This window comes from Chinchilla lanigera, unplaced genomic scaffold, assembly GCF_000276665.1.
Source record: "Chinchilla lanigera isolate Chin_1 unplaced genomic scaffold, ChiLan1.0 scaffold00009, whole genome shotgun sequence".
NCBI classification, from domain to species: Eukaryota; Metazoa; Chordata; class Mammalia; order Rodentia; family Chinchillidae; genus Chinchilla; species Chinchilla lanigera.
This window is the reverse complement of record NW_004955410.1, coordinates 26787562-26801658: the sequence shown is the minus strand read 5'-3', so window position 1 is coordinate 26801658 and position 14097 is coordinate 26787562.

The window sequence follows — 14097 nt, the reverse complement described above, 5'->3', positions numbered from 1 at the left end:
ATCTGCTTCACCATGTGTTCCCCACCATCATCTTCCACCTTGCAACAGGCCCAAAAAACAATGGAGAGAGCTGACTGGACTAAATCTTTGAAACTATGTGCCTAAATGAACCTTTGCTCTGTGAATTGTTTATCTCAGGTAATTTGTCAAAGTTGACTAACACATACACATAATGAAATTATTACCAATTTTCTTATATGTACTGTGATAGTGCCTGTTCAACTGAATCAAATGTGCCATTAAAAGACCATTTCCAGCATTACTCAAAATAATGTGTTATGGCCACTAAGGGAAATCTGCAAAGGCAGCCTCAGAACATTTTAGTATGTTGGCATTAAAAGATACTATCTTACCAACTTTGAGAAGGCAATAAAACTTGGGAGTATAAATTCCAACCCATTAGTTTGTAAATTTAGTCATGTTCTAAGCATACCAAGGAAATAACCAGCATTAACCTAGTTAATATAATCACTAATTCACAAATTAGGACATTAGTATCTCTCAAGCTGACACAGTAGAGGATTTCTTATAGACTTAGTAGCAGTGATCGTTGCAGGAAACAGAATCCAACTCAGGTGGCTCAAGAGACTTAAATGAAGGGACTACTTGCAGGGCCGTGAGCAGGTGTGAGGCACAGAGATCAGCAACAGTAGGAAGCAGTTTCTACCCCAGCAGCAGCAGCTGGAGCTGCAGAGGGAAAAACGGACATCAGGGGTTGTAGTTTCAGAGGCACCTGCTGCTTTTGCCGGAAAATCCAGAGCACAGGAAGAACTACTGCTGCCTCCATCTCCTGCATCTTCCACCTTCCTCTCAGCCTCCTAGCGGCTGAGCCCCAGTGAACACACGAGCCCCAGGTACACCCCTCATGGCTTCCTCCCTAGGGCTGGAAGGGCAGGGGTGAATAGAAAGCACCTGGACCCTACAGTCGCCTCAGCTTTCGGGAAAGTTTCCAAGTAAATAGACCTAAGAGCCTCGATAGAATTTGTTAAGTGACTTTGGCTCTCATTTTATCAAAGTGACTTGTGACTAACCAACCATGCTTTTTTCAAAGTCTGACTCTCCATGTTATTATTGCTGTTTTGTTGTTGTAATGAGCTAAGAGCAGACTCTTCTTAATCACCATAATTTGAACAGACATCAGATTGGGGGAAAAGTCAGTGTAAATAATGATTCTCAAATTTGGTCAGTATTCTGGGGGTAACTTATGTACATGCATGGGCGCACTGACACGCGTGCGCACGCGCGCATGCACACACACACACACACACACACACACACACGGAGCCCTTGCAAAGTTACCCCGGGTAGTTCAGCCCAGATAGCCCCACATACTTTGTTGATCAGCATTTGATCACCTTAGAGCTGCCACACTGCCTTTTCATTTCATGATTTTTGTAGGATTTTATAAATGGCACATTAGTAACAATCATGTTACTAATGTGCCATTTATTTTCATTAAATTTTGTACATTGCTTTTCCCCTGTCTTTGAAATTTAAAGGTAGGAGCCTATCATCTACATTCCTGTCATACCTCTCGGGTGGTTGGTGAACTTGTTTTTTTTTTTTTTTTTTGGTTTTTTGGTTTTTCTCTGGTACCGTGAACCAAACTCACGACCTTGCGTTTGCCAGGCAGGCGCTTTGCCGCTGAGCTAAATCCCCAGCCCCCCTCTCGGGTGGTTGGAAAGGGGCTTGCAGACAGGCAGTGCTCAGCAGCTGCTGTGACGGGGTCTTTGGAGATTTTTATTAAGCCAGAATGCTCATTCCTAGACCAAGATAGCTGTCCACCTTCAGAAGCTTCCAGGTTGGTGGGAGGCCGGTGGGTCTGTGGGTAACCACAGTTGGTCAGATGGTTCCATCATCGGCCAAGTGATGGAGGGGAGAGAGAACGTGGGCTTAAATGAGCTGGTGACTGTAGGGACTTGACAGCCAAGGAACAGGGGAAGGCGTCACAGGTGACATAGAGTTCCTCTCTGTGCTAACTAAGCCACAACACTGCTTCCTAACCTAGGTCACAATAACATTTTTGATATGTCAATATGTCACAATATCTGGTGTTTCCTCAGCCCCAAAGCATGAGACAAAGGGTGAGCAGTAGAAACAGCAGCACTTTGGGGGCCAAGGGGACCAGAAGAGGTCAAGGAAATCACATGCAACAGCCTCAGCTCTTCCCGGTCTTCCACAGATCAGCACCCGCAGCACCCCTGCAACATCCAAACACAGCCTTAGGGAGGAAAAAATAGGAATCTCCTAGATCCTCTGTCCAAAAGTGACTGTTACTAGAACCGACTACTTAAATGATCATATTACACTGCATTAAAGATTGTAGTAAACATAAATTGTAACCATTTTTGTGTACAATTTTGTGGCATTAAAAGCATTCACAGCGTTGTAGGTGCATCACCACCATTCATCTCCAGAACTTTTTTTCATCATGCCCTCCTGTAACTTTGCACCACTGAGACTATTTCCAACAAAATTAGACCTTTAGTTAATTTTTTCTTGCTGACCAGTAAGTGACAGATTAATTATTGGTAAGAAGACAGAATTGAATTTTTTCATGTCTGAGGACTAGTATGAGATGCAGGTTTGCAATGACACTCCTAAAGCTCAGGACAGCCCCACTTAGGCAGTCTGCGTTCATCAGAAGTTTGTTGAGGAGCAGGAGTTAAGCAGTTTTACCAAACTCTCACAACATATGAATAGCTGTAGGGAATGAGTGCGTGTCCATCTGGTTTCCAAATCTAGTTCCTTATGCTACAGAAGGAGTTGCGACCAGCGTGATCCCAACACCTTCTTAACTTCCAAGTATAAGTGCTCATTCTTTTGCCTTAATTCCAAAGATTTCTGTTGGATCTTTGAAGCAGACACAGGCAGCTCAATCCACAGAAAAAGAACTCTAGGATGGGATTTAGCACACCCAGTTCTAGTGGTGAGCAGTGATGAGCAGTGATGAGCAGTTGGGTAGGCTGCTTCCCCTCCACAAATCTCGTTTACCCCATGCTGTAGTCGGGCCTTACAAGGAAAAGAATTTAATACAGGACACATAATTTATAGGATTATTTTATGATCACTCAAATGCAAAAGAGTGTGGGAGATGTGTCCACACACTAGAGACCCAAAGATTCCAGCGAAGGGCCTGGATCCCACAGCAACGTCCTGCACGAGTCCAGCTGAAGATCTAGAGCCCATGGCAATGTCCTCCATGAGTCAAACCAGCGGCCTTGAACCCACGGCAATGTCTCATGCAGGTCTCTTTCAAGGACCTGCCCTGGGAAGGCCCAAAGGTCGGTGGTGGAAACCAGAAAGTCTGAGCCAGTGGAGTGAAGGATCTGTGCTAGCAGGCTGAGGGATCTGCATTAGAGACAGGAAGCGACGCAGAAAGCACAGACCAGAGAAATAACTGCAGCCATCCTTAGCAATAGCGAAGAGCTGAGCTCTTCCAATGATGAGACTAGTTGAGTTCATATCAGGAAAACCAGCGTGACAAGCTTCTCCAGGAGATCAACAGCACACCATCTTCCTCTCCAGTCTGCCTTTTTATGCTGTTGGCAGTGATCCTCGGGTGGGCCTTCCACACCCAGTACCACACTGATTCAGTTCAGCTGGGTGTTACAAGTCGACCATTTGTTGTTAATCCACCACACCCCACAGCAAATGAACAGATTATTATTATTATTAAAGCCTCTCCCTCTCCCTCCCTCCATCCCTCTCTTTCTCTTTGTACTGTCAGTCTGTGACTTCAAGAATAGGTAGAAACGTTCTTAGGTCAACCAACAAATGTTGATGAGCACCACACACATGCCAGTCACAATGCTGTTTAAGATGTTAAAAGCTTACTCACACATTTCAGAATCAACTTTAAAATATTCTTTTAAATACTAAATTCTAACAGCAGAAATTATTGGGCCAACTGGAAGAATTACAGTGCATATGTTCAGTGAAGGACAGACAGCAGTGGGGGTGAAGAATTGTCAGAGACTACTAGAAAGATACGGAGTGCTAAGGCTGGGATACTGGAAATGTTTGAAAGGCGTGGATGATATGTGCTCAGTGTGTCTTGAAAAGCCTTTGCACTTAAGGAAAAGATGTGATCCTTGTGTAATCATTATTTGTTCAGTATTTTCTGGGTCAGGAACCATGCCAAAGAGCCTTTTGTTAACTAAGTAGTAACCCTGCTTCTCAAGGGACAGGGCTGTGTCCCAGGGATCTGCAAGCTCTTTTGGGAGATCACAGAGTGTGACCTCAGGTTTGGCAGCCTCTGGTTTCTGTTATACTGGGAAAGCAGTGAGGGTGCTAAGGGCACGAATGGACAGGCTATGTTCCAACGAAAGCTTATTTACAAAAAGCAGGTGGCAGCCAGGAGCTGAATGGTAGGGTACAGTTTGGTGACACCTCCTGGATCCCAAAGCGCAGCCAGTAGGTGCCCTGGATGAGTGTAGGGAATCTTGTCTCTTAAATTATCATTCAACAAAGCCGAGGCCCCCGACAGGTGAGCCTACAATTTATGCAAAGTAAGGAAAGGTAAGCTCTCAGGATCCTAGGGCGGCAGACGAGAGTCTTCGGCCAATTTTCCAAACTACTCCTCCTTCCTCCACAGAGGATGTGTAAAGCATCTGAGGCAGCCCACACACCTGACCCCTCCTGACCTTGGCATCTGTGTTGCACTGTCTGTGGAAGTGCCCTTGGAGTTTCTGGGGCATCTCAAATACCACATCCAAGACAGAATCAGCCTCTCTCCACACCTCCCTTTCTACTCTGTCTCAATAAATGTCACCCCCAGAAGTCCACATTGGAAACCTGGGTGTAATTTTGGACTCACCCCACAGGGACTAAGCCCTGCCCACTCTGCCTGTGAGCTCCTCTTCGTAAGCCCCAACCCCCTGCTCATATCTGCTCCGGTCTGGAAGGATGGAGCCCCTTCTGCATCCCGACTTCTTCCCATACACACTCTCAACTGCCACCAGAGTAATTTTTTAAAAAATCATATCGTCAATCTGTTTATAATCCAGTTTTGCCCAAAACACCTCAGCATGACTTGTATGTAAAACAGGTCAGCCTTTGGGCAGAGAAATTGGATGTGCGTCCTAGCTCTGCTGTTCTGAGCTTTGGTTTCCTCTGTTCTAAACTGGAGCAAGCCTCCAGGGTGGTTGTGAGGGTCACTGGTTGCTGCCACTTGTGGTGCACTTGCTCTGTGCTGGACACAGTTCTAAGGCCCCCTGACCATCCCCACCTCACCAGAAGCCACTGAGACCTAGGTGAGGTAACCTGCTCACAGCTATGGCCCTGTTCTTGATGAAGCTGAACATGAAGGCTCTTAGCCTCTAAGCCAGCAGCTTGCAGGGTACGGTCTGGGCACGCTCCAGACCCTCGCAACAGCTATGCAAGGTCTCCAGAAAAATATTAAGGTACCATTTACCTTTTTCCTTCTTTCAGGAGCATGCAGGGACGTTTTCCATGACATATGGAGTGCAACTGGTTAATGCAGACCAAATATGAGCATCTTGCTGTCTCCTTTAAAGCCTGACATTAATGAGATTTGCAAGAATGTAAAGCAATGCTATTCTAATTTTTCTTTTGCTTTGAAGACTGTAGCTATATTTCATTAAAAGTACTGTTCTTTTTTTAGATAGCATCTTGCTAAGTTACTCAGGCTGGCCTCAAACTCTGCATCTCCCACTCTCCTCTCTCAGCACCCTGAGTGGCTGGCTCTATGGGCACCCGCCACTGTGCCCAGCAAAGCATGTGTCTATGTCAATACATAGCAATGTTATTGATATTTTATTTTTTTAATTTTTATTTTTATTTTTTTGGTTTTTCTCCAGTACCAGGAACCAAACTCACGACCTTGCACTTGCCAGGCAGGCGCTTTGCCCCTGAGCTAAATCCCCAGCCCCTGTTATTGATATTTTAGGTGAATTAATTTAAAACGTGGTTTAATTTCTAATATGATAAGTATCAGAAAGCTGCACCCAATGTAGGTAAATTGCTTGTCATTGTGCCTAATGGAGAACGAGGGCTCAGTGAATGCTAATTCTTACTTTTTTATACAGTGCTGCCTAATGAATGTCAGTTCAGTGTCCGTAACTAATCCAAGCTCCCTACTGTTGCTTCCCTCCCTCTTCTCCCTCCCCCACCTCTCTCTCTCTCTCTGTCTTTTTGAGACAAGGTCTCACTATACAGTTCAGGCTGGTCTTGAATTCACTTTGTGGCCCAGGCTGGCCTTGAACTTGCAATGATCCTTCTGCCTCAGCCTCCCAAGTACTGGGATTACAGGCGTGCGCCACCACACCCGGCTTCCCTCTTCCCTTATTAACTAACTCACCGTAGCCTCAGGTCCTCCTACATTTGTCCACTGTCCCTGTGTGAGAAATGGCCCTGTCACAGCCACAGAGCACACCCTCCTTCCCTAAGGACTAGCTCAAGTATCTGCACCTTCCAGAAGTCTTCTGGAGCCTGGCTCTTCTGTGCCTTACTTGAGCAGAAAGTCACGGAAATTTCTTTGATCTCTTTGGAAAAGGACTACGGAGGATGATGTTATCACTGTCACTGTCACTTCCTCCTGGTACACAGCAGTTTCCCATTACCAGAACGAGCTATATAAGAGCCAAAGAAGTATCATGGGCTAGGTCAGTGTTCCCCAAAATGTGGCCCGGAGGACCTTATCAAGTGTTAAAATGCAGACTGCTGCTCCCATCCATAGCCTGTGGAGTCAGATTCTCTGAGATGAGGCCTCGGGGCTATGACTTTTTAAATCACACTCTTGTGGTGATATGGTGATTCTTCCCTACACCAAAATCTGAGACCCACTCCTCCAGGGCTCAGTATAGGATTTTCCTGAAAAGCCACTATGCCATCTATCCTCGAGACAGCAACGACAAGGGGCCTGTTCTGCCCTCATGGAGCTCTGGAAAAATCACCCTACAGCGAGACAGGGCATGGCCTATAGCGAATATTTGAAACGCAAGTCCTTCCTTCTACAGAGAGAGGAGTTGGTTCTGTGGGAAAGGGGGATGGGGGAATTTCGGAGTGGGTTCGAGTGGGCATTCCTCAGGCACAGCGGGTCTCAAGGGTCTTCCAGGCCAGGAGCAGAGACTGCACAGTGGAAAAGGAGCGTGAAAATGCATGTGACAGAGAAAAAGGCACGAAACACCTGAAGCCTCTTGCTCAGATGCTGCTTCTTGCCTATGCTCAACCAAGAAACTTCCTAGACTTTCATTTGACTTTTTAGCTGTTGTGTACCAGATAATAACAAGTTTTCTTTTTTTCTTTTATTTTTGTACCAGAACCAAATTCAGGACCTTGCACTTGCCAGGCAGGTGCTTGTGCCACTGAGCTATATCCCCAACCCTAATAATATGTTTTCTAGCTTTTGGAAAGATATTGTGGATCCTTCAGTACAAGCCGATAAACTGATATGCTGATTTATGAATTGACATTAAGTTAGGGTGTGTCCATACCCCAGTACTTACAATGTAGTAGGTAGAAAAGCTAAGTTTCTAGTATGTGACACTAAGTCCCTGAATGTGATTTCACAAGGGGTGAACAAGGCACCTGGCCCCTCAGACTTCCTATAGTGGACACTGCAGACTGTCCCTGAAAGCCACCCCTGCGTCCTCCTAGTTCCTCGCTTTGATTCTGCTTGGATGTGGGCAGCCTTCTGCTTGCTGGGGTCCAAGCCCCTCCCCAGCCCTAACGTCCTTACCAGGCTCACCCTATGTGGCTATTCCTTCTCCTACCATGACTCAGAGTGGACGCAGGATGCAATTCTGGCCCATAAAATGGAGCAGAGATTTGCTGGCAGCTTTGGAAAGGTTTTCCATCATCTCAAAAGAATCTAAAGAGAAAAGACTGCTGGGTGTGGTGGCACACATTTGTAGTCCCAGCACTTGGGAGGATGAGGCAGGAGGATCACTGAGAGTTCAAGGCCAGCCTGGGCTGCATAATGAGCTCAAGGCCAGCCTGTTCTACGTAGAAAGATCCTATCTCAAAAAAATAAATAGAAAGAAAGAAAGAAAGAAAGAAAGGAAGGAAGGAAGGAAGGAAGGAAGGAAGGAAGGAAGGAAGAAAAGAGGAACAATATCTCTTTTCCTAATGTTGTTCGTGTGGGCTGTGTCTGTTGTCATCCTGAGACCAGAAAGGAACAAGCCTGAGGATGACACCAGGGTGACACGAGTCGCAAGAAAAGGCAAAAGGACACCAGGCCACTGATGTTGTTGCTGAGCCTCCGAGTCACTGACCCTGGAACTGCTCAACCTTTGCATGTCTTGCTATGCCAGGTGACAGAGGGCCTTGCCCATAGGGCATTTTGCATGGGGTTTTCTGTGTTTTTCAGCTGAAAGAACATCAGTGGCACCCAACCATCCAGACACATAGTTGTGGCACATCCCTGGCATTAAGAGGTGACCTGGGAACTGAAATGAGGGTGTCACCAGGAATATAGGAGCAGCCCATGCCTCAGCCTCTGGACACTCAAATATAGAACTGGAAGATTATTCTGGAGCCCTGTACCTCCATCAGTGAGATTAGTTTTGCCTCCTCGGCAACACATTTGTCCTCTCCATCGCCCCTCACTGCCTCCGCCTCTACCCTTCTGCACTTGCTGTTAACTGCCTCACCTGAGCATCTTGTCTCTGTCTCGTGGCTTCTGCCTGCTCATAGTTTTGGCTGCCTAATGTCTCTCCAGATAGCTTTCAGGTTTTGCAACTCATTAAGTACCTTAATGTACCTGCATTTCAGTTCTTATTTTTTAAAAAGGTCATATTTGAGTGGGAAGGGCGATTATGTCAGGTCATCTCTTCAGCTGCTGACAACACTATAATTTGGGCACTTGGGTCATGGAACCATCCTGCTCCAGCAGCTGAGGCTTCCGTGGAAGGTCACATGTTAGCACTGTGACACTTCATCTAGAAAGAACCACTTAGCAGGGAGATGCTGTAGTACAGCAGGCCAGTAAAGCGTTATCTGCCAAGTACCAGGCCGGTAGCTTCCTAGCTCCACCCCTGCCCAGCCTGTGGTCTTTGCTGGGCACATGGTTACCCAGCAATTCCTAATGCCTGCTAGGTGTGGCCAGTAACTAGATTCTGACCCAAAAGTTGTGAGATGTATATGCAGCTTCTGGGCTGTCCTCTCAAAGGAAAGGCACATGCGCTCCTTCTGGCCTCATCTTCCTGCTGGCTGGACATGGGCGTAATGATAGGAGCTGGAGCAGCTCCCTCACACTGAGATATAAACAGATGACTGCTGTCAAACCCACAAGGTCGATGGACCCAGGCCCAACACTGAGGGACCCAGTTGTTCCTGGCTTGCTCAGGACTTTCCTGCTTCTAGCCTTGAAAGTGCTGAGAACTAAAGACCTCCTCAGTCTTGGACAAACTATCAAGCCATTAGTCTAGCTCTGGGCCACCTACTAGAATGCTTGTTAGGAAGCCAAAAAAACAAGCAAAACAAACAAATCTTCTCTCGTAATTAAACCATGGTATTTGGGGATTTCTTTGTTTACATCATCCTATCCTGTCTCCTAATTAATAAAAGTATATTTGGTCTAAAAGTGCTTGTGGACCGCTTTTTTGTTCTTGTTGCTCAGCCTGAGGCAGCATGCTGAGGTCCGAAGCTCTCTGGAGCTCCTCGGCCAGGCTGCTAGATCCCATCATCTGGTCTACCATGTCAGGGTCCCAACTGTGTATCACTAAGTTCTGCTGGGGAGGCTGAAGCCTGACTGTCTGCAGCTCCAACATGGTCCCACTGCTGGCAGCTCTACTCCCCTTTCTGAATGAGAAGCAGCTTTTAAAAACCTATCGATTAATCCCTTTCTCCTTCTGCTCCTTCCCTTACACCCACCCCTTTAGAAGCAGCCTGTGTTGGGAACAGATGGGAAGCTGGAATGGATTCAAGGCACAATAAAATTTTAATTGCACAATACATGTTCTTAGGGGGCTGGGGATTTAGCTCAGTGGCACAGTGCCTGCCTGGCAAGCGCAAGGTGGAGTTCAATTCCCGGTACTGGAAAAAACCAAAACCAAACCAAACAAACAAAATACATGTTCTTAGCTGAAAAATCAGCAAATGGAGTTTAGTTTCATAAACAGCATGGCAAAACAAATGGGAACAATACAACTCATCAGGCTTTAATCCCCTTTGGTCTGTCCAAGAGACACCACTCACGTCAAAGCCTGGAAGGATCCAGCACCGAGCCGGTTAGCTGGCCTAGGGTCAGCAGTGCTTCTTGGGAGCAAAACGTGCAAGATCACAGACCAGCAGCAGCCTTGCTGCTCAATGGATTATCTGCAAGGAAGGTCCCAACCAGAGCTAATGACCCTCGGTATGCCTAGAATTTTTTAGTACAGCATTCTTCTAAAATAATCTACCCTTTTCCCCTAAGGAGAACCCTCCAAACCCCCAAATTTTCAGTGGTTCTATGCCTGAACTACACTTGCTACATTGCCTCTTACTCTCTGAAACAGCCCTAAACGCCTTGGCCAGATCATTGGTGCAGTCTTTGGATGAGATAATATGCAGGACAGGTTTTGACCCACCCATAGGCACACAGAGGATCACCTGTGTGGGCATTTCAGGGTGTCCGCATCTTGTTAATTGATTAAAAGACTATGCATATTTTTAATTATCCTAGAGCGTTTAATCTATGTAGGGAACTCAGTGTGTTATTTTTCATAAAAGCTTCTTGAGAATTCATTTATTTTATGATGGATATTTTTGTCCCTTTATTTAATCACAAAAGTAATTCGTCATTGTTATTATTTGGATCTTAAATGTCCCCCAAATGTGTATGTATAAAATCCTTTGTCACCAACCTGTGCCACTACTGGAAGGTGGCACACTCTCTAAGAGGTGGGGCCTAGTGAAGGAGGTTGAGTCACAGAGGATATGCCCTGGAAGGGGACTTTGGGACTGTGACCCTTCTTTGCTTTCTAAATGCCATGAGGTAAAAAGTTTTCTTCTGCTACACGCTTCTGCTGTGAAATATCACCTGGCCATAGACCCAAAAGCAACAGGGCCAACCGAACATGAACTGAAACCTCTAAAGCTGTGAGCCCAAACCAGTCTTTCCTCCTTTTAAGTTATTTACCTCAGGTATTTTGTCACAGTGATGAAAAGATGACCAACACAATTACCTTTAGAAATTTAAATAATTATACATAGTATAGCAATTATAAAATAGTATAATATAATACATAGAATTATCTTCATTACTTTTAGAAATAAAAAATGCTAAGAATTGTAACTTAAAAGGAAAGAATAAACTGGAAATTTCCTGAGTTCACACCACTCCAAGGAAAAACTATTAATATTTTGGAACATAAATTTTTACTTTCCAGCATTATTTGTATAGCTAGGGGTACACAAACACACATAAATGAATATCTAGTATTTTTTAAAATAAAAGGACAATTTACATCAGATTGGTTCAAAAATTAAATCTTAGTACTTTAAGAAGGCAGAGAGTGAAGCAGATTGAATGCCCTTTTGGGTCCCTTGTCTATAGGTTTATTTGCTTAATACAGCTTATATCTGCTGTAGGAGATTTTCATTAAGGCAATTTCTTAAGGCATTAATTTTAATTGAATTTTCCAATGACATAAAAGCAAATCCTGCTGAGGTGTTGAAGACCTGGTTATAAGATGAAATTGTAGGGTTTACTTCAGAATAAAATATAATGGTACCTAGGCTTTGGAACTTAATTCTTTCCACAATTCTGGTCCCAACCTGAATTGGATGAGAATGGATTTAATCCCCACAAGGTCAACACTAAACCTAACCCCTGAATTTGATTGAACTCTCATCCAATGCAGTTCATGACCAGAATTGTGGGAAGAATTCAGTCCCTGAACCGAGGGACTGCTGTAGTTGGTGGTAGGGGCTGGATATGGATGAAACAAGATCATCAATATGTTCATAATTACTAAAGCAGGATGAGGGACATGAGGAGCTTAGTATGTTATCTTCTTGGGTAGAGTTTCGACATTTCTCATAATAAAAAATTAAAACAACTAAACCCCTAAACTGACTCATCGTGATAGATAAATTCTGGCTCTATCCTCCAGACTTTATCTTCTCATTTCTGAGACTCCTCTTTTCTCAAAAGTAACCCCACCACATCCAGGATGGCCAGTTCCCCCGACCTCATCTTTACTATAACTCAGCAAAGATTTGAAGAGCCCGTGGCAATCCTGAAGTGTCCTAGAACTCTACTAATTTCACACATCTGTGTTGACTTTGCATAAACACAATGATAGATAAATTATTTCATCTCTTTGAGTCTCAGTTTCCAAACTATTAGAAGTAGAGATAATCACCCTGACTTCATAGTATAGAAATTAATCAAACAACATATCAAAAGTTCTCTAGTGGGGTACTGGACACACAGCAGATGATCAATATTCAGCCCCTTCCTTTCTCCTAAGTTATTAAAAATATGAAAGAAGGTCTCTGACTTTTTAAGGCTAGGAAAATAATGTGTCCACATATTGTTTTGTAACAAGATGAGAAAAATCACCATAAAACTTGCTATTGGAGTTCCTCTTATGAAAGGAGCTGTCTTCTTTGGGAAAATTAATTTGTGATGAAATATGACATACCAAGAGTGTGAAGTAAAAGAAGACAAACATCCTAGGGACACTTATTATGCAATGTTTAGTTGTTTATTCTGCTCTATATTAGGGGCCCAGCAGGCTTCTGCTGCACATTCTGTTTTATTTTGAACTCTCCCATTTCCCCAAGAATTCAGTAGTATCTTCCATACACATATGCCTTGTGTGGGTGGTATTTGTGTAAATGACAGATGGGGCTGGATTTCATATCTGGGTCCACTCCAAAGAAACTGAGTAAGTATGGATAACTTTGCAGATCTTGGATCTCAAAGTCGGAGAGAACATGAGATTGAAGTTCTAGGAAAGGCAATGACATCTTTCAGGAAGTCTTGGTTCTGATTTGAGGACTCTAGGTGAAAGATGAATTTTTAAGATCACTTAGAAGAGGGTAAGCAATTGACTGTGATATGGTTTGTGTTCAGGGGCAAATGAGTGGTGTGAATGGGAGATGACTTTGAGAAAGATCACTTCTTGGGAACAACCAGGATGAAATTATAAGGATGGTGAAGGTAAGCAGGACTTGGAAGGCCCTTAATGATTCAAACGTGCACTGATACAGTGTCTCTTAGAAAGACAGGAATACAAACACACTCAGTCACCTTATCTTTGATAAGGGCCAAACATGTTCACTTGAATAAAGATAGCCTCTTTTATAAATGGTGCTGGAAAAATACAGTAAAAAGAAAACCCACAAATTGGGAAAAAATTTTAGCCAAAGTTTAGCCAAATTTTAGCCAAAAATTTTTGCCCCCCAGACAAAGGACTTCTATCTAGGACATATAAAGAATTTTTAAAAATCAGGTCTCCCAAATTCAAAGACCCAATCCAAAAATGGGCATCTGTGATGAATACACACTTCTCTAATGAAGAGATACTAATGGCAAATAAATACATGAAAAAATGTTCAACGTCATTAGTCATTTGAGAAATGCAAATTAAAACAACACTGAGATTCCATCTCACCCCAGAAAGAATGGCTATCATCAAGAAATCAACCAACAATAAATGCTGGAGAGGCTGTGGGGAGAAAGGAACCCTACTCCACTGCTGGTGGGAGTGTAGATTGGTGAAACCACTATGAAAATCAATTTGGAGATTCCTCACAAAATTAGGATTAGAAGTTCCCTTTAACCCAGCTATTCCTCTTATGGGTATTTTCCCAGAAGAATTAAAGACATCATACTACAGTGATATATTTGTCCCTATGTTTATAGCAGCACAATTTGTTATAGCTAAATCTTGGAAACAACCAAATGCCCATGCACTGAGGAATGGATAAAAACGTTATGGTATCAGATGGATATTCATGGAAGACAAGATTAAACATGTTGATTTTAATAAATTTGTGCAAACTAAAAAAAAAAAAAAAGTTATGGTATTTTTATACAATGGAGTGTTACTCAGCTATTAAAAAAGATAAACTTGAGGCTTTTGTAGGTAAATGGATGCAACTAGAGACCATACTCATAAGTGAAATAAATCGGACCCACAT